This window comes from Garra rufa, chromosome 1 (assembly GCF_049309525.1).
Source record: "Garra rufa chromosome 1, GarRuf1.0, whole genome shotgun sequence".
Classification (NCBI taxonomy): Eukaryota; Metazoa; Chordata; class Actinopteri; order Cypriniformes; family Cyprinidae; genus Garra; species Garra rufa.
Window position 1 is genome coordinate 76983761 of NC_133361.1, and position 25500 is coordinate 77009260.

At 40.6% G+C, this 25500-nt stretch overlaps 6 non-coding genes across 6 annotated transcripts; 1 reads left to right on the top strand and 5 right to left on the bottom strand.

Moving 5' to 3' along the window:
* Positions 1-670: 670 nt before the first annotated feature.
* Positions 671-811, bottom strand: LOC141284607 (U4 spliceosomal RNA). The gene has a single exon (XR_012338456.1). It is a non-coding gene; the product is annotated as a U4 spliceosomal RNA (small nuclear RNA).
* Positions 812-1301: 490 nt separating this feature from the next.
* trnas-gcu (transfer RNA serine (anticodon GCU)) lies at positions 1302-1383 on the top strand. Its single transcript has one exon. It is a non-coding gene; the product is annotated as a tRNA-Ser (tRNA).
* A 490-nt stretch (positions 1384-1873) lies between these two features.
* Positions 1874-2012, bottom strand: LOC141286243 (U4 spliceosomal RNA). The gene has a single exon (XR_012339243.1). It is a non-coding gene; the product is annotated as a U4 spliceosomal RNA (small nuclear RNA).
* A 6823-nt stretch (positions 2013-8835) lies between these two features.
* Positions 8836-8908, bottom strand: trnak-cuu (transfer RNA lysine (anticodon CUU)). The gene has a single exon. It is a non-coding gene; the product is annotated as a tRNA-Lys (tRNA).
* Positions 8909-22930: 14022 nt separating this feature from the next.
* Positions 22931-23004, bottom strand: trnat-agu (transfer RNA threonine (anticodon AGU)). The gene has a single exon. It is a non-coding gene; the product is annotated as a tRNA-Thr (tRNA).
* A 542-nt stretch (positions 23005-23546) lies between these two features.
* On the bottom strand, positions 23547-23620 carry trnat-agu (transfer RNA threonine (anticodon AGU)). Its single transcript has one exon. It is a non-coding gene; the product is annotated as a tRNA-Thr (tRNA).
* Positions 23621-25500: the final 1880 nt, after the last annotated feature.

Consider the following 25500-nt stretch of genomic DNA (forward strand, 5'->3'; position numbering starts at 1 on the left):
GTGCGGGCCAACAACATGTTCTGTTTTGCCGCGTGAAGGCGGTTTAATGCTTTGGACAGCGTATGGTTGAGATGTGATTTTCCACCAATTTGGGGCACCTTTCTTATGGAAATCAAGGATGATTTCATGGGAAATGGCAAACTGGTGTAGCGTTTGGCTAATAAGCTAAAGCTACAAAGGATGTACCGGTGCCCCGTCGTCCGAGCAGAATCCACATTCGGCCGTAATCGGAGGTTACTACTAACGTTCGATTGTGTCTCATAGGGAGTTTGGCGCAGGGCCTCAGTGGAAAACAGGCCCTCGGCGGCTGAAACAAAAGACGAAGAATGCATCCACATGCACATGAATCAGGAATGTTAAATAAAGAAACCCCGCCGGATGACGAGGTGGTCCAGTGGTTAAGGCGGTGGAAGGCTAATACATTGTGCTCGACACGCATTCGAAGCTTTAGCGCCACTGAGAGGCCACCGGACCAGACAGGCCCAACATGTTTACGATGGGTAACGGTGAGCTGTAATTGCGTTGCAGTTTAACGATACTTGTCTTGAGAACATATTGACAAAACAACAAACCTTCTGGCTCTGGCGCACTATCATCAGCAGACGGTTTTTTTGGCGAGGAAAAAAAACCCTAAACGAAACAAGGCTATATTTCTCAACAAAACTCTAAGCCTCCAGAGAGACTAGCAAAAATTGCCAAAGATAACTGTATTTCAAGTCATCCTGGCGGGGTATTGGGTAAAGTTTTCAACCAGCAATGATCGCGCCTCGGACAAACCTCATAGGCTACAATATTGCCTCTGCGAAAGAATGCAGGCGACGGTCGTGACCTTTTTCTGCACCTACGTGGATGTGAACCGACAAGGTGGTAGCAAGCTTTAAACTGCCGCACAAACAGTCTCCTGCCACGGGTTGCTGCACCGTGTTTCTACGGAACAGATTAGAGGTGTGTAAAAGACGGCTCATTCACTATTCCCTCTGTGCTCAAAACAGCCAGCTGAAAGCACGGCAGCAGCAGCTGAAAAGGTCCGCAGCATGGCCTATCTCGGTCAGCAAGGGGACGGGGTGGCCGAGTGGTTAAGGCGATGGACTGCTAATCCATTTTGCTCTGTGCAATGGTTGGAATCCATTCTTGTCGTTCGGTTCCTTTAGCACTGGACCTTAATCCGGGTCCTGGGGACCCCATGCTAAACTTTTTGTGTGTCCTCCTTATCTAACACACTCAGTTCAGTTCTTTGAGTTCTCTACTAATGAACTGATGATCTGAATCAGGAGTGCTAAATAAAAAATGTCACGTAAAATGACGAGGTGGCCGAGTGGTTAAGGCGATGGACTGCTAATCCATTGTGCTCTGCACGCGTGGGTTCGAATCCCATCCTCGTCGTTCGGCTCCTTTAGCAGTAATCCTCGGTCCTGGGGACCCCACTCTGCGCTTTTTGTGTCTTCCTTATCTGACACACTCAGTTCAGTTCACTGAGTGCTCTACTAATGAGCCGATGGTCTGAATCGGGAGTGTTAAATAAAAGGACCACGGAAAGTGACGGGGTGGTCGAGTGGTTAAGGCGATGCAAGGCTAATCCGTTGTGCTAGGCTCACCTTGGTTTGTGTGGGTTTGAATCCCGTCCTCTTCATTTGATGATTTAGCACCACTGAGAGCCCACCAGAACAGACAGGCCCAACCTGTTTACGATGGGTAGCGGTGAGCTGTGATTGTGCTGTAGTTTAATGATACCTGCAGCGAAGTCTTGAGAGCATATTGACAAAACAACAAATCTTCTGGCTCCGGCACGCTATGATCTGTAGACACCTCTTTGACGAGGACCAACAACCAGCCACTCTAACAAAACGAAGCAAAACTTTGTTTTTCAAGAAGCGTCCAGAGAGACCGGCAAAAACTGAGAAGCTGACTGTATTTCAAATCATCCAGATGGGATATCGGGGAAAGTTTACAACCAGCAATGATCACACCTCAGATAAACCACACAAGCTACAACATTGCCTCTGCGATAGAATACCGGTGACGGTCGTGACCTTTTCTTGCAGCTACGTGGATGTGATCCGACAAGGTGATAGCAAGCTGGATGAGCCCCAGAGACAGATCATCAGTGAAGACCTCTTCACCTAGACGGCCATCGATGCAAGACTGTGAAAACCAGATCCTCTCCAATCTGACACTGTGGCAACATGGAACTTTTGCATCTACATTAAAATTAGTCTGTTTGTTCTTATTCTGAGGTCACCGTAGCCGCCATATCCATTCTGTATTCCGATTAGATGGTCACTGCAGTCCCCCGGATCCAGTCCGTACCAAGAGCAGATGGTGGATCAGCACCTTCAGCCGAATGTCAGCGGATACCATGTCAACTAGATGAGCCCCAGAGACAGATCATCAGTAAAGAATGAATCCACATGCCACAGCAAACTCGAGCTGGTGAAAATGTTCACCAAACACCCGCCGCTGACTTCTTTTAAAAGAAGCCAGCTTATTGAAGGTGCACAGGATAAACGCCCTGAGAAAGCTGTGCCTCGCAACCCTAAGAATGGCATAGGCGCTAGTGGACACCTGACGCGCATGCAAAACACCGGCATTTCACACGTCCCTGGGTGGGCTCGAACCACCAACCTTTCGGTTAACAGCCGAACGCGCTAACCGATTGCGCCAAAGCTGGGGAACAATAGTCTGTTAAGGGGGGGGGGAGAAAAGGAAGGAGGGGGAAGAAGGGGGAAAAGAGAAAAAGAAAGAAAAAAGAGAGAGAAAAAAGGAAAAAATGAGAAGAAAAGAAATGAAAGGGAATTTTATCTCTTTGAACTTCAAAGCAATGTTTTGTGAGTGTATATTTACAATAAATTATCTGAAAAAAAAATGTTTTCTCTATTTTCCTGTACATTTATATGGGAGTAAGGATGATCACAGGCTTCCCAGTTCATATTACAGTGTTGCCATACATTGAAGTGTTTACTGAATGTTTTATTTATCAGTAATTATCACATAAATGATGTCCAAATGAATGAAATTATTTCTGAAATTACACAAATAATATTTTATTAGATTTATATTACTGATTATTGATATCTTATTCAAAGGTTTTGCACTTTAAATATATTTCTGCTGTAGTTATGTTCTAAAACTAAAAAAATAGTAAATTTATTTATTAAATAATCCCCAAATTTATCAACATTTTTAAAAGGGCCTATAACCGTTAAATGATACTGTAACAAAGACATACAAAAAGAGTTATTTAATCATGACCAAAAGTTTTATTTTTCAATCAGTCATAGCCAATTATTCAGTATTCTTTTTTTTTTACATTTTTATTCTTATAGTTATGTTGCATGTGCAGAAAACAGAATAATACCTCTTAATAATACTTTATATTGTCCAGGACTCCTGTGCATTGTTTGCAAGTGAAGAAGAACAGAAAACAGAACTATACATATAAATAAAACCGTCCAATGTCCATGGCTCTGTCTTGTGCATCAACTGCAAGTGAAAAGAACAGAAAGCACAAAACAATACAAATGAATAAAACTTTAAAATATTAATGACTCCTGTGCATGTTATGAAAGTGCTAAAGAACAGAAAACAAAACTATACTTTTAAATAAAACTGTCTTAATGTCCATGGCACTAGTGCACTCATTGCAAGTGCAAAAGAACAGAAAGCAGAAAACAATACACATAAATAAAACTTTATCCCCTTTATTTTTTGGACTCTTATGGAAGGCACAGAGCTTGAAATGGTCTCTATCAGGCGACAACAATCTGGCCACTGGGCAAGTGGGGCAGTGGTGGTGAATGTATGCCTCTTCACGCTCTCCACCCCTGGAGTGAACCTGTGTCCAGCCTGCTCTGGTGTCTGACAGCAAACATCACTCTCTTCTTATCGTAATCCAGCAGGTTCTGCCAACTATATTGCTCACCTAAGCAGAGAGAGCATATAATACATGGCAAATGAGAAAACAAAACAAGTGGTAGTGTTAACATATGACAGGTCAAGAAGAGAAACTGACCTGATGGTTGGTGAGAGCCAGAGATGGCTGATTCCTGAGCTCCAGATACTCCGCAAGGCTGTCCACTTTGTCCAGCACACCAGCACTATGCAAAGCCTGTGAGAAAAATACAAAAAAAAAAAAAAAAAAATTAAATAAACAACATGAGTACAGTGAAGTGGGACAAAAAAAACAAATAAATATAAATATTTTTCTAGAGTTTTTTTTTGTCAACTTCAGACAAAAAGCTACAGGTCAGCACGAATTATATTTTTTCCCTAGAAATTTAACAATATTACATAAAACATAATTACATACATACATTAAACGAGATATTTACATACCACAGACTCGTCAGGAGATGCTGAGGCACCTGGCGTGGAGGAGGCATCAGGCTGAGTGGAGGACAGAGAGAAGCTTGGGTCATCGGTAAGACTCGACTCAGTAATGTCAAGTGTTTGGTCCTCCCTGAAGCCCTCGTCTTCTTCATCCTCACCTTCATCCACATCCTCCAGCATGTTCTCTGTCTCTTCTGAGTCAGGGTCCACTACCAGGGGCTGTCCAGTCTGATCAAGCAGCTCTCCTATGAAAAAATAATAATAAATAAAGCACACAAATACAGGATCAGTCAAAAGTTTGGACACATCACTATTTTGTGTCTTATGCTCATCAGTCCTGCATTTATTTAATAAAAAATATAAAAAACATGAATAATATTATAAAATGTTAATACAGTTTAAATTTACAGTTACATATTCTTTAAATTTAATTTATTTCTGTCATCAACGCTGAATATATTTAGCAATCATTTTAGAAATCATTAAAAAGTTATATAAAGAACAGCATTAGAAATATAATAGAAAATCTTCTGTAACGATATACAGTACTGTTCAAAAAACATTTTTTTAAAGAAATTAATTCTGTTGTTTTTAACTTTTTCATCATCAATGAATTCTGCAAAACGTATCACAGTTTTCATTAAAAAATAAATACAAATATGCAGTACAAATTATATTGCTGTTTTTTCTGTATTTTGGATCAAATAAATGCAGGCTGAATGAGCAAAAGGCACTTCTTTCAAAAACATTAAACACAGTCACGTGTAAAAATGTTTGACAAATAATGTACACATACATATTCTACAATGAGATACAGGTAACTTTACCTTCTTGTAGAGGTTGTACCACTTCCGCTGCCGTGGTGCTGGTCTGTTGCCTCCAGACGGACAAACCCTAGAGCTGGCAAAAGTCCTCAACCTGGCCATCCACTTGCCATCACCCATGGCCTTGTGGCTCTTTGGCTTAGTGCTCATCTAAATATAATAGGGAAATAATAGTTAGTAATGTGCATTTTGCAGGTATTGGACAACTGCACAAATGTTTTTAATTTTTTTATAATGATACAATCATATCTATTCAAGCTAACTAAATCATGGCACCCATTACAACAATAAAACATTATTTTATTGCTAATAAAGCAAAACAAGGTTACACATTTATTTAAACTTTTTAACATTTTAACTACAATTATACATATAAATATTTGAATATGAAATTACTACATGCAGTTATGATAGGGATAAGATTATTGTTTTGTTTGGTTTACAGTTAGTTGCATCCAATTATGCATAATTTACTGTTATTACTGTAGTACTAACTACATATAGCATGTATTAATGACAATGTAACATAAAGTACATTGTTAGTTAAAAGCTGTGGTTATACATGTGATAATCAATCTGAGAAAAAAAAAAGAACATAGTAAGTACACTTTACTTAAACCATGGTTAATTTTTGTAAGGGATGTCTATATAACATTGTATTTTTATTTAAATTATTATTTGCATCTGTGTTTATATAAATAGTAATCCATCTGCAAACACAAAACTTGATTACTACATTCACACATAGCAAAATCACATTAAATGTTAATTAGAAATGATAATGTCTACAACTACACATATTTTTTAAATCCAAATCAAACTTTAAATAGAATAGATGTGTTTACTATGCAAAACTACAGGCAAATGGTGTTTTATATGTGATATTATAGGCAAATCATGGAATCAAACCATGATTACTACACTTTCACTATAGTAAAAGCATGGTAAATTACTTGTTTATTTATAGTAAGACTGTGTTTACGCTTAAAGAACGAGTAAACTGAGTTTAATAAGTACGATTACAGGCACAATTATGTTTAATATGTGAGATTTTAGGCAAGTCATGAAAAGAAAACATGATTACTACACTTTCACTATAGTAAAGCCATGGTAAATGACGACAAACACAAGCACAACGTTTTTTGTTGTTGCTGTTCATTCAGATTTTCATTTATAGTAAGACTGTGTTCATACAGTTGTAATCGATCAGCCAAAAACACAACATGGTTACTACGATTCACTATAGTAAAAACAAGGTAAATTGTCATAAGAAATGACTGCACTTACAGCTGAAACGCGTTTCCCCCACATTTAAATCGAACTTAAGAACGTGTTCTTTCATTTAAACAGTGTTTCATTATGGGCAATTCGCGAGTCAAAAGTTTGTGAACACAAAACACGGATGAATGACGGACGAAAACGTAACGAGTTACCAATTGAGAACATTGTAAACAGAGTGAAAGAAAGAAGAAAACATGTATTACTTACATTGAAAAGTTATCCTATATTCCGTCCATCTGATTTTTGAACCTGACTTAGAATGAAACTAAGCACGGTGAGTGGCTCTCAACAATGGAGCTCGAGCGATGCGATTGGCTCTCATCCATTCTCACAATGGACGGCGAGCGACGCGATTGGCTCTCGTCCATTCTCACAATGGACGGCGAGATCGGCGATTGGACGAGGAGACGGCCGCGGAAACAGACGATCCTGCTCCAGGTAGCGCCACAGAGACAGACGTTGTGTGTCTGCTGCCGCCGGATCACGGGTGTAAAAGCCAGGTGTAAGATTGTAAAAGGGATTAATTACACATATAATTTATAATTTAGCTCAAAGGGAAATCGAATAGGGAATTTGAACAGAATCGCTTTTTTACGGCTGTTCAAGAGTCGACCTGCGATTCATTCACAAGCCGTAACAGAAACTCTGCGATGGACATTACTATCCAGAATATAGTGAAAACACTATATATTAGCACAGTAGCAAAATCAGCAGTTTAAGACATTAACTTGTAAGCACAAAACACAAGATACTTAATAAAAATATGAATTTATTGGATAAACCTAACACATACAAACTAAACTAACATAAACACACGCATTCACACAGGTTGCAGAAAGAGAAAGTGAGGAAAGAATGAGTTTAAAGGAATGAAAATATGAAGTCCCAAGTTATAGCAATGTGCATTTGCTTAGACCTGAACAACCATCAATCACTTAATTAACCCTCGTATTGAGTCTCTCAAGGAGGTTATTAAACTTTATATCAAAATGCACCAGTTCAGTTAGAACCTGGAAGTTACTTGCGTTGCCTTTGTCTGTGAAGGGAATTCCTTTCGTCGCTCGTTCCAGAAAGGGTTTTCCCGAGGTTGCTGATTGGTTGGTTCTGTGGTCCTTTGTGTGCTTGGGCGTTGGCTGGATATGAGAGTTGCGTGCTGTTGAAGTTGAGGTCAGCGAAGACGTTTAGGTCGGTCGCGGCTTGCACAAACTTAACTAGACACGAAACTCTCAACGGAAAGAAATAAAAAGAATTAAAGTAAAAGACAGCAGTGGAATGGTGATCTCCTCATGTTTCCTTGAGGTGAGGAGGCTGGCATGCAGGCCAGGCGGCGTCGAGACGCGGCGGCGCGAAGCACGTGAAGAGCGTTGCAAGGAGTAAGAAAAGTTGCAAGAGATAAGAGAGAGATTTGAGGGTGTCCTTGGTATTTAAACTCAGCTTTTGGACACCTCCCAAAATGATGTCTTGACCAATTAGAACATTGGCTGAACTCCGGTGGGCTGCTGGTTCCACCTTCCAAACCATAAATCACCATGTTATCTTATTAGTCCCGTGATCCCAAATTCCCGCTCTTTGCAGAGATAAATTTGGACATGATTTCTATAACAAGACAATAATACATTTCGCAAAGAATTGAATTACAGGAACATTTTGAGAATGCGATTTCCAGACCGTGCATATCAAACATCAATATAAACCATTAAACTATTCAATAGTTATCAAAAGGGACATACACAATGAGTGATTAAAACATAATAGACAAATGTGTGGGTTACATATATGATAGGAAGTTATACATAGAAATGAGGAGTTGCTCCTTAGTTCTTTAGCACATTTTAGGCGCATATGTACATCAATAGACAGTTTTCTGTGCCCTTCTGTGAGGGTCTGTTTTCTAAGCTGGGAGGTCAAAAGTTTAGGGAAGGAATTTCCGTTGTGTCCTTTGTGTGGGGGAAAACCAACCATATCGCTAATGACTTTACTCATGTGATGTTCAAGATCTGCATCTCTTTGACCATTAATCTTGGTTACTTGCTCCAAATTTGACAATCTCCTTATTCGAAGGATTTGATTATGAAGAAGTGTCTTTGTGTTAATTTTGCGAGTTCTTAGTTAGTTAGGTTGGCTTCAGGCTGGCGGTCTGGCGCCAGGCTATCAAACGTCAGATTTATGACGGGCCTCTTGTGGAATGTGAGTCTGTAATGTTTTTACTTTTAATCGACTCTCCCAAATTGTTTGATTCGCGCTGATATCCCTACACAGGGTTAGGGTTAGGGATTAGAATCGCACGTACTAACAGGCTGTTTTGAAAGATGTTTCCGGAGCTCGCAAAATCCACTTAGCCTGTGCGGCGAATGGGCACGCTGGAGCCCGCCACCCTGTTGGGAAGAAAGAGAGCCAACAGAGGCGCCCAACGTGGGGCTCGAACCCACGACCCTGAGATTAAGAGTCTCATGCTCTACCGACTGAGCTAGCCGGGCTGGTTGTGATTTCCTTCACCGGGTCGGAGGCAGTTTTCATCGGCTCCCAAATGACACAGGCGAAACGGAGGCTCTCGCGTTGTGCGAGACTGTCGAGCCGTCCCGTGGGTAGGGCTTAGAGCAGGCTTAGAGTTTTCTTCTGTCAGTTTTGACCCAATCTGTTTTTGGGAAGCGCAGTTTGACCCAGCAGTGCAGGCCAACAACATGTTCTGTCTTGCCGCGTGAAGGCGGTTCAATGCTTTGGACAGCGTATGGTTGAGATGTGATTTTCCACCAATTTGGGGCACCTTTCTTATGGAAATCAAGGATAAATCTATATAAGGATAAGGATAAATCTTCTATTTTTCGGTGGTCTTTTGAGAACACTAGATTTATATGTCAATTCCAACATAACACCGACTGTTACGCAACAGTCCCGGGATCGTTAATAGTTACGCCTCCAACATTTGCATCGCCCAATCATCGGTAACGTCAGTACATCAGTAAAACAAGGCAAGCCACTGAAGGGACACGGTTAGCTTAATGCTAGCACTAGCCTGTTACATTGCAGTACAAAAGATATCACTTACCACATGAACAGAGAGATGACTGTGCTGATGATGGTGAATGATGGAGAAATAACTGCTCTGATGATGGCGAATGATTTACAGATCCAGAGTATCACCGAGAAGCAGCTGAACTTGAGCTCCCTCTGCATTATAACTTTACACAGAGCACATAGATCACAGTAATGAGACTAAAATGTCTGCGATTCAAAACGGCAGATTCAACAAACCACATATTAAAAGCGGCTAGAGCTCCTAATTAAATATATATTTTTTATCAATGTGCCAGCTATAGAGATGAGCAGCTCTGTGAAACAGCCAATCGGAGCAGAGCTCATTAATATTCATGAAGCTTCCAAAAAAGGCAATAACAGAGCATTTCATTCTAGGGACAAATCCTAGGGTTGTAAATGGTCCTGTAAAACCGTTTCTGGAGATTGTTTGCCCTTTCCTATGCCATATACCTTCTATGTAGATATCAAAGAACAAATTAAAATATTCTCTCAATGCATTTTATGGCAACTTTAAGTTGATAGAACCAGCTGACATCTTATCCTGACATTCTGAATCTCAAGGATGGTGAAGTTTCATCAGATATACACCAATTATGAGCTAAACAATTAATTACAAACAGAATATCCGATGTTCAATCGATCGCTCATGCCATGCATTTGAAAAAACAAGCGTGGTCTTGCATTGTAACCCGTTATCTCAAGGAAAAACAGCCTATTGCCGATCTGTCAAGGTTCAGAAATGAAAAAAGCATGAGATTAACGATGAAACTGAGACACGCTTTTAACCGGGTAAGTTGCTGATTTTTGGCTAGTTCGGATTTAATTTCGTGTCCAACTTTTCCTCAGAGACCGGGTGGCACGTAGGAATAGGGCAACATTTCGGCAAGCCCATGACATCAAAACCATACTGCATTACGCAAAAAGCAGAGAGCGAGCCTGCCAGGAGTCGAACCTAGAATCTTCTGATTCGTAGTCAGACACGTTATCCATTGCGCCACTGGCCCACCGTCTAGGGTACTTCGTGCTTGCGCCCGACTTGTTGGTTTTCGACGTGACAGAAGCATGTATTGCTGTCTGCTTGTTCTCATTTTATTAGCAGGCCCGCGTTAGATATGCTCTTCCCTGTTGGTCTAGTGGTTAGGATTCGGCACTCTCACCGCCGCGGCCCGGGTTTGATTCCCGGTCAGGCAATGCGCTTTTTTCCCCCCTCCCCCCAACGGCGAACTGTGAAATCAAGCTCTGTTGGTCGCTTTCAGATGGCCGCCCCCCAAAAAAAAGGTGGGCACGTGAAAAACTACCTCCTTCGAGCCGGAGTCAAACCAGCGACCTAAGGATGTCCAACTCTCCTGCCTACAGTCCTCCGCTCTACCAGCTGAGCTATCGAAGGTACGGGTCTGTGGGGTCCAAACCTCGGCCTATTAAAAATTTGGATTAGGCGGCGATCACACCGAACGTGTTTTTGCCATTGGAGGCGCCTGTTTTGAATGGTTTTCTGCTGGCAGTGAGCGCTCTGCGCGCTGTTTATGCGCCCCCGGCGCCTCACGTTTTTGCAGGAGCGCTCTGAGCGCCTGAAGTTGAAAAAAAAAAAATCAACTCTGAGCGGAAAAATGCCCAACCTCAGCTCTACCAGCTGAGCTATCGAAGGCACGGATCTGTGAGGTCCCAACCTCGGCCTATTATATTTCTGCAGCTCGACTGCTGGCCAAAAAATGGCTTTCGACGCAGAAAGACGTGCGGACCGTTTTGAAGAGGCAAGCAAAGAAGAGCCCGCCTTCCAATACCGGGAGTCGAACCCGGGCCGCCTGGGTGAAAACCAGGAATCCTGACTGGTAGCAAAAAGGAGCCCGCCTTCCCATACCGGGAGTCGAACCCGGGCTGCCTGGGTGAAAACCAGGAATCCTGACCATAGGGGAACTGGTCAGTGAAAGCCTTGTCCGTGTAAAAAAAAAAAAAGATTTTAAACTGCATTACGCAAAAATTTGGATTAGGCGGCGATCACACCGAACGCGTTTTTGCCGTTGGAGGCGCCTGTTTTGAATGGTTTTCTGTTGGCAGTGAGCGCTCTGCGCGCTGTTTATGCGCCCCCGGCGCCTCACGTTTTTGCAGGAGCGCTCTGAGCGCCTGAAGTTGAAAAAAAGAAAAAATCAACTCTGAGCGCAAAAATGCCCAACGTCATTCGCGTTCTTTTCCATTGTCCAATCGATTGAATGGAGAGGCGGGTCTTCTGTTGTGGTGACGAAAGTTTACCGTTGCTTAAAGTAATTGATGTCTTTGTTGTTTACTTAACAACACTCTGAACACCCCCCAACTTTCACTGTAAAACACCTGTGACAAAATCTCACTGACAGAAAACCTTTGCGTAGAGGCCATTTTCGACTGAGAGAGCAATTCAATTGACAGTGGTTCTCGCAATACTACAGGTATGGTTGTGTTATTTTTATTATTTTTTTTATTATACTTAACATATAAAATTATAGTGTATATTATAAAATCATAGCAAGCAAGGAGTCGAACCTAGAATCTTCTGATCCGTAGTCAGACGCGTTATCCATTTTTATTTTTTTTTTATTAAGAAATTTCAAACATTAAAAATACAATAAAAGTAAAAGTTTTTCATAAACAAAACATTTTCACTGCACATTCCTTATACATACATTCAGAATTCCAGAATCTTCTGTCAGTTTCCACATCAAATCTTTTAAGGCACAACAAACGTGGGAAGAAAAAAAAAACTGTTATTGTAAACCCAAATAATTTAATCAGAAAATAAATACAATCATTTTCACATTTAATCGTTTTCACGTTCTGGCAGCGTCCACAAAAGATCCTTTAAAACTTGATAAACTTGAAGAGTAAAGACATGATAAAATTCATTCAATCTGTTTTCACATTTAAAATACCCATGCAGTGTTTTAATGTACAGTTCTGTTTTTCTTTTAAACAAAGTCCAAACATCTAAAACCACTTTTTCTTTTTTAGCCACATTTCTTCTTTCCCATATTGCACTTTTCATTAAACTTATCCATAAGTTTATTAACTTTTAGTTTTTTCCCTTCTTTTCCCATCCAAACATCATCACTCTGTCCCATTCCATTACATTTTCGTCCCACCCCTCTGTCAAACCTTTAACCACTTCTTTACATTTCTTTAAAAATCCCTCCAATTCTTTACAGTATAAACACATGTGTAAAATCCATTCCACTTCCTTTTGGCACACTTTACAAACAGCAGTTTGTTCTCTTTCAATCTTATATAAAACAGAGTCAGTGAAAATCACTTTACTACTTTGCTACTGTTCGGACGCTTTTGCTTACTGCTCCGCGCTTTGCTCCCTGCTTTTGAACTTTTCTCCGATTTTTCAAATATTTAACTTCAGCAGATGAGCACAGTGCTCATACAACACATTTTTGATACAAATATCACGAAAAAAGGAGACTTTTTGCCTCCCACTGCCAGCAGTTTACATTCCGGAGACGGGAAAACACAGCTGCCTACTTTCAACAGACAAGAAAGAAAATGCCTCTTCTGGAATCTACTTGCTGCACAAACTGCCACAGACTTCTACAAAGGATTGTGATTTTAGAAACAAAGTTACTTGCTGGACTTCCAAAACAGGCGGAACACACAGAAGATCATCATCACGGACCCCCTCAGCATACAGCCGGTGAGTCCTGTGAATCTAGTCAATATCGACAGTTTAGAAATGTAGAGGAACAAGCCAAAACTGATCGACACACAAATCGATGGCAAAAACAGGGAGCGAGACCCAAAGGCACTCGAGACATCAGACTATCAAGAGTATCTCGTATTGCTGCGGTATCATCCTCTACCCCAGATATGGCCACGACAAGGCTTGCAAAAACTGTTGTTTTACCACCCCCTATACAGCTAGAAAACAGATTTGATGCATTAATGAATGTGGGTGAGGAATCCCCAAATGTGACTGAACATATATCATGTCAGCCAACTGCTAACATTGCTATAAACAGGCGCGCAAGGTCGAGCAGACAGCGGCACTCAGCTCAGAGCGCAGCCGAGCCCAGGACTCTCATAGTGGGTGACTCCATTATCAGAAATATCAGTAGCAGAACTACAACTACATGCTGCTGTCCTCAAGCAACCGTCTCTGATGTGAACAAAGAACTTCCGAACATTCTAATGAAGCACAAGACTGCAAATCGAATCATCATCCATGTGGGAAAGAACGATATTCGGAAAGAGCAGTCAGAACTCCTAAAGAAGGATTTCGGTGAACTCATTGAAACACTTCAAAGACTTGAAATTCAGTCGTTCATCAGTGGACCACTCCCAGCAAGGGGAACTAACATGTTTTCACGGACTGAATACCTGGCTACAAAGAACCTGCAGTCTAAAAGGAGTCAACTTCATTGACAACTTCAATCTTTTCTGGGGCCATAGACAACTGTTCAAACTGGACGGCCTTCACCCAAACAAACTTGGTGCGAGAGTGCTTAAGGACAATATCTATTTTTCACTCCGGCATCCCTCAGTAGAATGTGTGAGTCTACCCAACATGAATGGCACACACACACTTGGACAAAGTGACGACAGGACATCTTATCAGCTTCAGAGTCATCACGTGGCCAACACAACCAACAAGGACACTGACAACGCCACGCAGCCACAACAAGCACTGCTTATGGACACTTTCCTGGCTGAGCCCTGCCCACAGAGCTTATCACAGACAGACTCAACACCGAAGGACGACTTTCTGGTAAACAGTCAGAGAAGCCAGGACAACAACATTTTCCAGCCACCGGAAACTCCAGAGCCAGAGCTCCATTCACCAGACACATTATCCCTCTCTCCAGCATCTCCACTTCTAAGCTTCTCACAGAAAATGGAGGAACTGGTATATGCTGGAACCAGACTCTCCCACTCTTTTGCTGCAAGCCCCCAGTTACCAACTAAAAAACGGCAGGCGCCACAACCACCAAAGCCTGTGGGCCCAGCTCACCCTCCTCCTCCTGTGAGAGCTCTCCGGCCGCTGCCACAACGCCAGGGCTCAAACCCTCCTGCATCTGCTGTGAGTGAACCAAAAACAACTGATAACAGCTCTCAGTGATATGTGTCGGGTCCCCGCTACGGTAGCAGAAACAATCAGGAATGTTTACAAAACAAGCGGGAACCCAGTGTGCCTGTAGCTCTCCCTATTTCTGTTTTAATATGTGATAGAAAGTCTAAGGCCCTCTCAAATCGTACAGTTCACACATCTAATCTGAGGCTTATTAGGCATCAAACTAAGATTGCTCTAGAGACAAAAAGTGATGCCATCAAGCTAGCATTTTTAAATGTTCGCTCACTAAAAAATAAATCACTTCTGATCAATGATTTTATAACCACAAACAACCTGGATTTTATGTTTTTAAATGAAACATGGTTAGAAGACAGCTCTTATCAAACAGTCCTCAATGAAGTAGCCCCTCCTAGATTTATTTTCATGAATGTCTGCAGAGCTGTTAAGAGAGGCGGCGGCGTAGCTGCCCTATTTAAAGATGTCTATGAATGCAAACAAGTGTCATTTGGTCAGTACTTGTCTTTTGAATATCTAGGGATTCTGCTGAAAGGTACTCGCATTCTGTTTATCATTATTTACAGGCCCCCAAAATACTCTCCAGCCTTTGTTGAAGAGTTCACAGAACTGCTATCAATGATTTGTTCAGAGTTTGACTGTTTTGCTATTGCAGGGGATTTTAATGTTCACATAGACAATGCAGAAAGCAAAACTACAAAAGAAATTATAACAGTTTTGAACACGTTTGACCTGATTCAGCATGTGCATGGGCCTACACACAATCGTGGACACACTCTTGATTTACTCATCAGTAAGGGTCTAAACATTTCATCCACTGTTATCAAGGATGTAGCACTATCTGATCACTTCTGTATTTTCTTTGATATATTGATCTCTGCTACCACTAAATCTAGATCAGTCTCTGTCAGGAAGAGATGCATTAACGATAACACTAGTGTGCTATTTATGAAGGCTATATCTTCAATGCCAAGCATTTCTGCAGACTCTGTTGATTTTCTCCTGGACTCCTTTAACTCAAAAGTTAAGAATGTCATTGATGACATTGCACCTATAAAAAACAGAAAGATAATTGGACAGAAATCACCGTGGAGAAAATCAACAGCAGTACAGATAATAAAAAGACAATGCAGAAAAGCTGAGCGGATGTGGCGGAAGACAAAACTTGAAATTCACTATAGCATCTATAAAGACAGCCTTCATGCTTTCAATGTTGAACTAGGTAAAGCTAGACAAACATTCTTCTCAAACCTTATGAACAGCAACTTAAACAACACTCGCACTCTTTTTGCTACCGTTGAGAGACTAACAAACCCCCCTAGTCAGATCCCTAGTGAACTGCTCTCCGACAGAAAGTGCGATGAGTTTGCTTCCTTCTTTTCTGAGAAGATCAATAATATCAGAAAGACAATTAGCACACCCTCAAGTTATGCAGAGGTCAGACAGATTCGACCGCAATTTCAAAAAGAAGTCATTATGTCTACTTTTGAAGAAATCGATAGCAACATTTTGGAAGAAACAGTAAAGCACCTCAAATCGTCAACCTGCCACCTCGACACACTTCCCACATCTTTTTTCAAAAGTGTGCTTAGCTGTTTAGAAGCAGATCTTTTAAAAGTGGTGAACACCTCACTTCTTTCTGGGACTTTTCCAAACTCCCTGAAAACTGCAGCTGTTAAGCCCCTTCTGAAAAAGAAAAATCTTGATAACACCATATTGAGCAACTATAGACCAATATCAAATCTTCCTTTTATAGGTAAGATTATTGAAAAGGTTGTTTTCAATCAGCTGAATCACTACATAAACTCAAATGGATACCTGGACCATTTCCAATCTGGCTTCAGACAACATCATAGCACAGAGACAGCGCTCATAAAGATAATAAATGATATTCGCCTAAATTCAGATTCTGGCAAAATATCAGTGCTGGTACTACTAGATCTCAGTGCTGCGTTCGACACTGTCGATCATAACATTCTTCTAGATAGACTGGAAAACTGGGTCGGGCTTTCTGGGATGGTTCTCAAATGGTTTAGGTCATACTTAGAAGGGAGAGGCTATTACGTGAGTATAGGAGAACATAAGTCTAAGTGGACGTCCATGACATGCGGAGTCCCACAAGGCTCAATTCTAGGGCCGCTGTTGTTCAGCCTGTATATGCTCCCACTAAGTCAAATAATGAGAAAGAACAAAATTGCATATCACAGCTATGCAGATGATACCCAGATCTACCTAGCCTTATCGCCAAATGACTACAGCCCCATTGACTCTCTCTGCCAATGCATTGATGAAATTAACAGTTGGATGTGCCAAAACTTTTTACAGTTAAACAAGGAGAAAACGGAAGTCATTGCATTTGGAAACAAAGATGAAGTTCATAAGGTAAATGCGTACCTTGACACTAGGGGTCAAAAAACAAAAAATCAAGTCAAGAATCTGGGTGTGATTCTGGAGTCAGACCTCAGTTTCAGTAGTCATGTTAAAGCAGTAACTAAATCAGCATACTATCATCTCAAAAACATTGCAAGAATTAGATGTTTTGTTTCCCGTCAAGATTTGGAGAAACTTGTTCATGCCTTTATCACCAGCAGGGTGGACTATTGTAATGGTCTCCTCACTGGCCTTCCCAAGAAGACCATTAGACAGCTGCAGCTCATACAGAACGCTGCTGCCAGGATTCTGACTAGAACCAAAAAATCAGAGCATATTACACCAGTCCTCAGGTCCTTACACTGGCTTCCAGTTATGTTTAGGATAGATTTTAAAGTACTTTTACTTGTTTATAAAGCACTCAATGGCCTAGGACCTACATACATTGCAGATATGCTCACTGAATATAAACCTAACAGACAACTCAGATCACTAGGATCGAGTCAGTTAGTAATATCAAGGGTTCACACAAAACAAGGGGAATCCGCTTTTAGCTATTATGCCGCCCGCAGTTGGAACCAGCTTCCAGAAGAGATCAGATGTGCTAATACATTAGCCACATTTAAATGCAGACTCAAAACTCACCTGTTCAGTTGTGCATTTATTGAATGAGCACTGTGCTACGTCCGAACAGTTTGCACTATTTTATGTATAATCATTTTACTGTATTAATTAATTTGAAATCATTTTCTTTTTTTTAAATCATCTTAAATGTTCTTAATTTTGTTTTTATTGTTGTGATTATTATTTTAAATTTATGCTATTGTGATTTTAATTCCTTTTTATGTACAGCACTTTGAATTACCATTGTGTATGAAATGTGCTATATAAATAAACTTGCCTTGCCTTATGTCTAAACATTCCAACTTTATCTCCACACATTTCCCTCTCATGTTTCTCCATATACATTCTTTCTTTAAATCTTTGAATTTTCTTTCCCAGTACTTATTTACAATCGGTTCTTTAAACAAATCATCTCTAAAAACAGCATATAAGATCCTGACAGTACAATCTTTAAACACATGCAGATTTCCCCCACTCTTACAGAAATGTTTTTGTCTTTTGAGTCTTCTTCTGCATTGTTAACTCTTTCAATCCATTCTTTAGGTATTGCATTCTTTATATCTTCATACTTATTTTCTAATTCCTGTACATTGTATTCTTCCTTTGCTTCCTCCATCGTGTCCACAATATATTGTGTACTTAAAAAACCTTCTTTAAATTCATATAAGACATCTCTTATTTTTGTGATACCTACTCCCATCCATTTCCTAAAAAACAGTTCTTTCCCTTGTTTTAAAACGTTTTGATTTAAAAACAAAGGTTGGTTTAAAATTGCTTCTCTTCCGCGTGGTTCATACTCAATTTTTGATAAAAACTTTCCCCATGCGCTAAACATTTCTTGGTAAAAATTTGGTAGTCCTTCAGTCATCCACATTTTAGTTTTCATCCACAATACGTCATCTCCCATTTTAAAATCCCCACATTTGTTCAAAAAGTATTTCATTGTTTTCTTCCATTCTGTTTTATTCTCTTCGTTTAAGTATTTTTTTACAACTTTCACTCTTAAAGCATTTTTCCGCTGCTCCACGTCCATTAAATTCAAACCTCCCTTTTCCACCTCTCCTAGAATCGTATTATATGCAATTCTTGGCGGTTTTCCTAGCCTCTTTTCAATCCACACCGGTATATCAGTAACATATAAAACATACCATACTTTAGATATCATTAAGACATTCCATATTAAAACCTTTCCCTTCAAGTTTAGTGCTCTCATTTTCCAAAAGTTTAACCTCCGCTCTATCTCCATTATCAGCTGATCCCACATTTCGTCACTTGTTTTCTTTTCATTTTTCCCCATTAAAATTCCTAAAATCTCCATTTCCTCCACTTCTTTAAAATCAAAACAATCTGTTACAACCATAGCTTTGCCAAATCTCATATACACAGTCTTATCCTCGTTTACTTTACTTCCTGATCCTCTACAGTATTCATTCAAAGCTTTCATGACCTCTTTAACACTTTCCTTCGTTTTAACTATAATTGTCGTGTCATCAGCATATTGAAAGATTTTCCCCTCTACCTCTTTATTTTCGATTTCTATTCCTATTATTCCTTTCCTCTGTTTTATTAATAGTCCCAGCGGTTCTGCCACGAGTGAATACAATAGAGCCGAAAGCGGACACCCTTGTCTAATCGATCTTGTAATTTTAAAACAATCTGTTAAAAAACCATTACATTTAATCTTTGTTAACGCACCTTTATATAAAATCTCAATCCATTTAGAAAAAATCTCTCCAAAACCAAATTCCCTTAAAACATCAAATAAATACTCATGCTCAACCCTATCAAAAGCCTTTTCAAAATCCACACTAATTATATACCCCTCTTCTTTCTTTTCTTTCATGTACCATATCATATCTCTTATACTCATTGTTATATCCACAATGTCTCTTCCTTTGACTCCATACGCTTGGTTTGTCGTAATTATACTCGGTATTACTCCCTTTAATCTGTTTGCTAAAACCTTTGCTAAAATTTTAAGATCCGTGTTTAGCATCGTAATAGGTCTAAAAATTTTTAAATCTACTTTTTCCCCTTTTCTTTTATATATCAATTTCATTAACCCCATCCCTGTTCTTTCAATAATTTCTTCTTTTTCAAAAATCTCTTTAAAACCCCATTTAAAATCATTGTTAAAACTCCCTTAAAGCATACATAAAACTCAGCTCCCAATCCATCTATTCCTGGGCTTTTCCTTTTATTCAGTTCTCCTATTGCTCTTTCGATCTCCTCTTCTCTAATTTCTTGATCACACTGTTCTTTATCTTTCTCGTTTACTTTCGTTTTTATCAGCTTTAACAGTTTCTCTTCTTCCTCTTTTTCTACTCCTCTTGCACTAAACAAATCCTCATAGAAATACCTTATTTCCTCTAAGATCTTATCATTTGCTTCTACAATTTCTCCATTTTTTCCCCTTATTTCTTTTATTGTTTCAGCTTTTCCTCTCTTTTTTTCCAAATCAAAAAAAAACTTTGTGCATTTTTCTCCCTCTACCACATATTTTGCTTTGCTCCTAAGCCTCGCTCCTTCATATTTATTTTCTTCTATTTCTTTCAGTTTCTCTTCCATTTCTTTTATCTTTTCTATATCTTTGATATCCTTTTTCAATTCCGTTTCCATACTCTCTTTTATTTCTCTTTCTTTCTCTTTCTTTGAACCTTTTACACTTCTGTGTTAAACTACAATATTTTATAGAGAACTTTTTTATTAGAAATTTTACGTTTTCCCACCATATTCTTTTATCCTCTTTATACAATTTGTTTTTCATTTCTTTCTCTATAATTTCTTTAACTCTCAATACATAACCTTCATCTTTTAAAATCTGTGTATTTAAAATCCAAACTCCCGGTCCTTGTTGCTTTTTACCCCCGTCCAAGCTAAAAAATAAAAACTTATGGTCACTGAAACTGGTTTCCTCGTACTTAATCTTTTCGATAAGATTCTCCATTCTTCTTTTGCATAAAATATAGTAGATTCTAGTTTGGCATACAAAATTACCTACTATTTGTCTCCTTGAAAATTCCTTTTTTCTTTCATTTCTTTCTCTCCAAACATCTATTATATTATTTTCTTCCATTAGAATTTTTAATTAATTCCTCCCCATATCTCCTTTAAAAACCATTCCTTCTGTCATATCTTGTTTACTAAAAACAGTATTAAAATCTCCCATCATTATTATTTCCTTGTACTTGTTTACAATATTTCTTAAAACATAAAAAAACTCTTTTTTTTCTTTTCCTTCTCCAGGTGCATGTACATTTACTAAACACAAAATTTTCCCCTCATATTTCATCTCTATCATTAAACATTTACCTATTGAATCCTTATACACAATTTTACTTTCTTTAAACACATCATCCTTCATTAAAAAAGCAACACCTCTCCCAGATCTCCCATCTCCATTGTTATATAAAACTCCTCCATCCCACCTCTTCTTAATATCAAACATCACATTTTGATTCCAGTTTGTTTCTTGTAAGGCAATAATATCTTGGTATTTGCATTTTTCTTGTACTCTCGTAAATTTACCCATATCCATCAGTCCTCTTGCATTAAAACTAACACAATTTAAAACCATTAAAAGATAAAAGAAAAATAAATAAATTAAATCACTTAAAAAAACCATATCATTAGTCCATTTCACTTGCCTCTTTTAATACTTCATATCTGTTCTTCCCTAACTCTTTGTTCATAAGACTTTTCCTTATTCCTTCTAAGTTTGGTTTTACCTTGAGTTTACGCCTTCTTCTATTTGTGATCGCTGTTCTTTTCTCTTTTCCTTCACATGTACTGTTTGAGTCCTCTTTTCCTTCCTTCACTTTTTCCAGTCTTTCAGATGAATCCACTTGTTCCAGTAGTCCTTCCTCCTGCTCCGTTTGCTCTGAATTTCCTTTATCCTCTTTATTTTGGATCTCCTTTAACTGTTCATTGTTTTCTTGTTCCTCCATCATACTCTCTGTGTTCCCATCAGTAGTTCTTTTATCTTCAATCTCTGTCACCCCTTGTAAATTATCATCGCTTGGTTTTTCCATCTCTATCGGCTCTCCATAACTTTCGTTTATTTCCTCTCCCTCCTCACTCCGTTCTGGCACAGCGTCATCTTCCCCCACCGACGCGTTGTCTCGTTCATGCACCTGCCCGTTCATATGAGTCACGTCTTGCTCAAACCAGCATTCGCATTTAGTTAAAACTTTTTGGCAATCCGGGCATCTCACCGCGTTACACTCTCTCGCAAAATGTCCTCTCTCCTCACATTTATAGCACTTAAAGTCAGGGCAGTCTTTCATGATATGTTCAGGGCTCATACACAGCCGACAGGTTTTAATCTGATGGCTGTGCATCACCCTGAAATACTGAAACCCTTCAGCTGTATCTAGCTTTGTGCTATATGGGAGAGAGGCAACCTCCTTAGGAAAACGAGACTTAATAAATCTCGTTCCATCTTCAATGGTCGTGCCCGGATACACTCGTCTTTTGATGCCCGAAATAGGGGTAACTCCCCACCCTTCCAATTTTTCTAAAATCTCTCGATCGTCTATATAAACAGGCAGGTGCATGAACGAAACAACATAGTCTCTATTTTGGAGCCTTTTAACTTCACACATCGTGTCCTTGATTTTTAATCCTTCCACCAACGCCTCCACGTCTTCCACGTTTTCTACAGTCACTTCATATTCTTTGTTTTGCTTTGGTCTTAAAATGTTTCCTTTTCCAATCCTTTCCGTCACTGCTTTTATGATGTCCTCCGCCCTCGCGTTCACATTCGAAATATCCACACTCACTGTAGCTTCTTTTAAATAATCCATCTTTGTCCTGTTAATCCTTTTATGACCATCCATTGTATTCCCGTCTCGTCGTCTTATTTCAGATCCGTGTCCGTCAACCTCTCGCGTTCCTCCAGCCGTATCCATATCTGTTACCGTGCGTCCGTCCGCCATTATGCACCCAAACGAAAACAAACAAACGAAAAAAAAATGTGCTTAAACACACAAAAACAAAAATAAAACGTTCCCCCCCAACAGCATATGCTGTAGGGAGGAAAAAATTAGAAAAAAAAATGTAAAGACTTTACAAATAACACTTATAACGCCAAAACAAAACAAAAATTAACACAAAATGGAGGAGAGCCTTCCTCTCCCTACTGCAGCCAAACACTTCCTGGTAACTCACTATCGCCCTCTGGAGTCCAATGCGCTATCCATTGCGCCACAGAGCCCATAAGGGGGTAGCAAGCAGAGCCGCGTGAAGGCTGACCTTTCGGGTCTGTGGCCGTCCAAAGGTAAGAGAGCGCAGGCTCTCTCTGCAGGAAGGACAGGCCCTAGGGTCTCTGCACAATTGCGGTGTCGTTTGAAAGGCAGAGGCACTGTAAGGGCCTCAGGTCCAAGGGAGAGCAAAAAGACCCAACCTGCCGTTTGCAAGGCTCCGCTGGGATTCGAACCCAGGATCTCCTGTTTACTAAACAGGCGCTTTAACCAACTAAGCCACGGCACCACTCCTCTTGTTAGGCGTGGGGAGGGCGGCTCAGAGGATGCATGAATCAACACTTCGAACATCCTGCTGCCTCCACTTGATGCAAGACGGTGATTGCCATACCTCAATGAATTGGTTCTTGGGCATGTTTTGTTACCTTTTAAATATGATTGACTTTTTTTTTAATCAATGTACGCTGAGAACAGGAGGCCTCAAAATGGTTTCTGCTGTGCGAGGGCAACACTGTGCAGTATGGGCTTAACAAAATGGCAAAAAGCGTGACTCTGGTGAGACTCAAAACCACAACCTTTGAATGGCCTCATCTGGAATTCTAGAAGTCCAATGCACTGTCCATTGCGCCACAGAGCCGTTCAATATGCCAGGCTGGGCCACTGAGGGCTTTTCTTACAGATTTGTGCCTATCCAGCTCAGCCGAGTGGCACGCTGTGTGGGCAGAAAGACAGGTCCTCAGGTCTTTGCACAATTGAGGCACGGTTCAAAAATATACAGTGTAGTTGGTGTCTCCCATCCAACAGTGAGGCCAGAGACAGCCACCGGTGGAAAGGCACCGCTGGGATTCGAACCCAGGATCTCCTGTTTACTAGACAGGCGCTTTAACCAACTAAGCCACGGCGCCACTCCTCTTGTTAGGCGTGGGGAGGGCGGCTCAGAGGATGCATGAATCAACACTTCGAACATCCTGCTGCCTCCACTTGATGCAAGACAGTGATTGCCATACCTCAATGAATTGGTTCTTGGGCATGTTTTGTTACCTTTTAAAGGGATAGTTCACCCAAAAATGAAAATTTGATGTTTATCTGCTTACCCCCAATGCATCCAAGATGTAGGTTACTTTGTTTCCTCAGAAAAACACAAACGAAGATTTTTAACGAAAACCGGTGCAGTCTGCCAGCCTTATCATTGACCTGGATGGGCACCAGACCTTTAAAAGTAAACAGAAACATGCACAGACAAATCCAAATTACACCCCGCGGCTCGTGATGATACATTGATATCCTAAGACACGAAACGATCGGTTTTTGTGAGAAACTGAACAGTATTTATATCATTTTTTACCTTCGATACACAGCCACGTCCATCTGTCATGTGCACGAGTTTGGCAGCAGTCACGTCAAATGAGCACGCGCTCTGGCGTAGAATACGCAAACGCCGGAAGCGATCTGTCGCATGTATACGACACTCATTGTTTACACAGTACACAGAGATTGTGTGTATAGCGGCTATTCAAAATGGTAATTACTTGCGCGTATCCTGATTGTTTAAACCGATTTAAAGCTAAAAGACTACGTTAGTTTGCGCAAACTCATCCGGGACTTTTCACTGATTTCCCCTTACGACGTTTGCGTATTCTACGCTAGAGCGCGTGCTAATGTGACGTGACTGATGCACATGACAGATGGACGTGGCTGTGTATCAAAGGTAAAAAATGATATAAATACTGTTCAGTTTCTCACAAAAACCGATCGTTTCGTGTCTTAAGACATCAATGTATCGTCACGAGCCGCGGGGTGTAATTTGGATTTGTCTGTGCATGTTTTTGTTTACTTTTAAAGGTCTGGTGCCCATCCAGGTCAATGATAAGGCTGGCAGACTGCACCGGTTTTCGTTAAAAATCTTCGTTTGTGTTTTTCTGAGGAAACAAAGTAACCTACATCTTGGATGCATTGGGGGTAAGCAGATAAACATCAAATTTTCATTTTTGGGTGAACTATCCCTTTAAATATGATTGACTTTTTTTTTAATCAATGTACGCTGAGAACAGGAGGCCTCAAAATGGTTTCTGCTGTGCGAGGGCAACACTGTGCAGTATGGGCTTAACAAAATGGCAAAAAGCGTGACTCTGGTGAGACTAAAACCACAACCTTTGAATGGCCTCATCTGGAATTCTAGAAGTCCAATGCACTGTCCATTGCGCCACAGAGCCGTTCAATATGCCAGGCTGGGCCACTGAGGGCTTTTCTTACAGATTTGTGCCTATCCAGCTCAGCCGAGTGGCACGCTGTGTGGGCAGAAAGACAGGTCCTCAGGTCTTTGCACAATTGAGGCACGGTTCAAAAATATACAGTGTAGTTGGTGTCTCCCATCCAACAGTGAGGCCAGAGACAGCCACCGGTGGAAAGGCACCGCTGGGATGCTATCCTTCAAAAGCAGGTGAGAGGGTAGAGTTGCAAGAGAAACCGCCCGCTAACCTCGAGCTTCTCTGTGTCCCCATTCGCCGTCCGTTTTTTGGTAAAGCACGAGCTCGGCTGTATTGTGGCGCGCAACCAAAGGCATCGCTGGGATTCGAACGCAGGATCTCCTGTTTACTAGACTAGCCTGGCAGCACGTTCGCCCTCCGGGAGGGCGACTCAGACGATCCAGCCTTCCAGAGAAGAGTCCAGGGGTTGGCTGACCGTGCGCTGGACAGCTTTAAGGCGTTTGCCGACAACTGAGTCTGGGCGATTTGCAAAATTACCCACACGCTGCCCTTGCTATCCCTGTTTGCGGGTCGCTTTT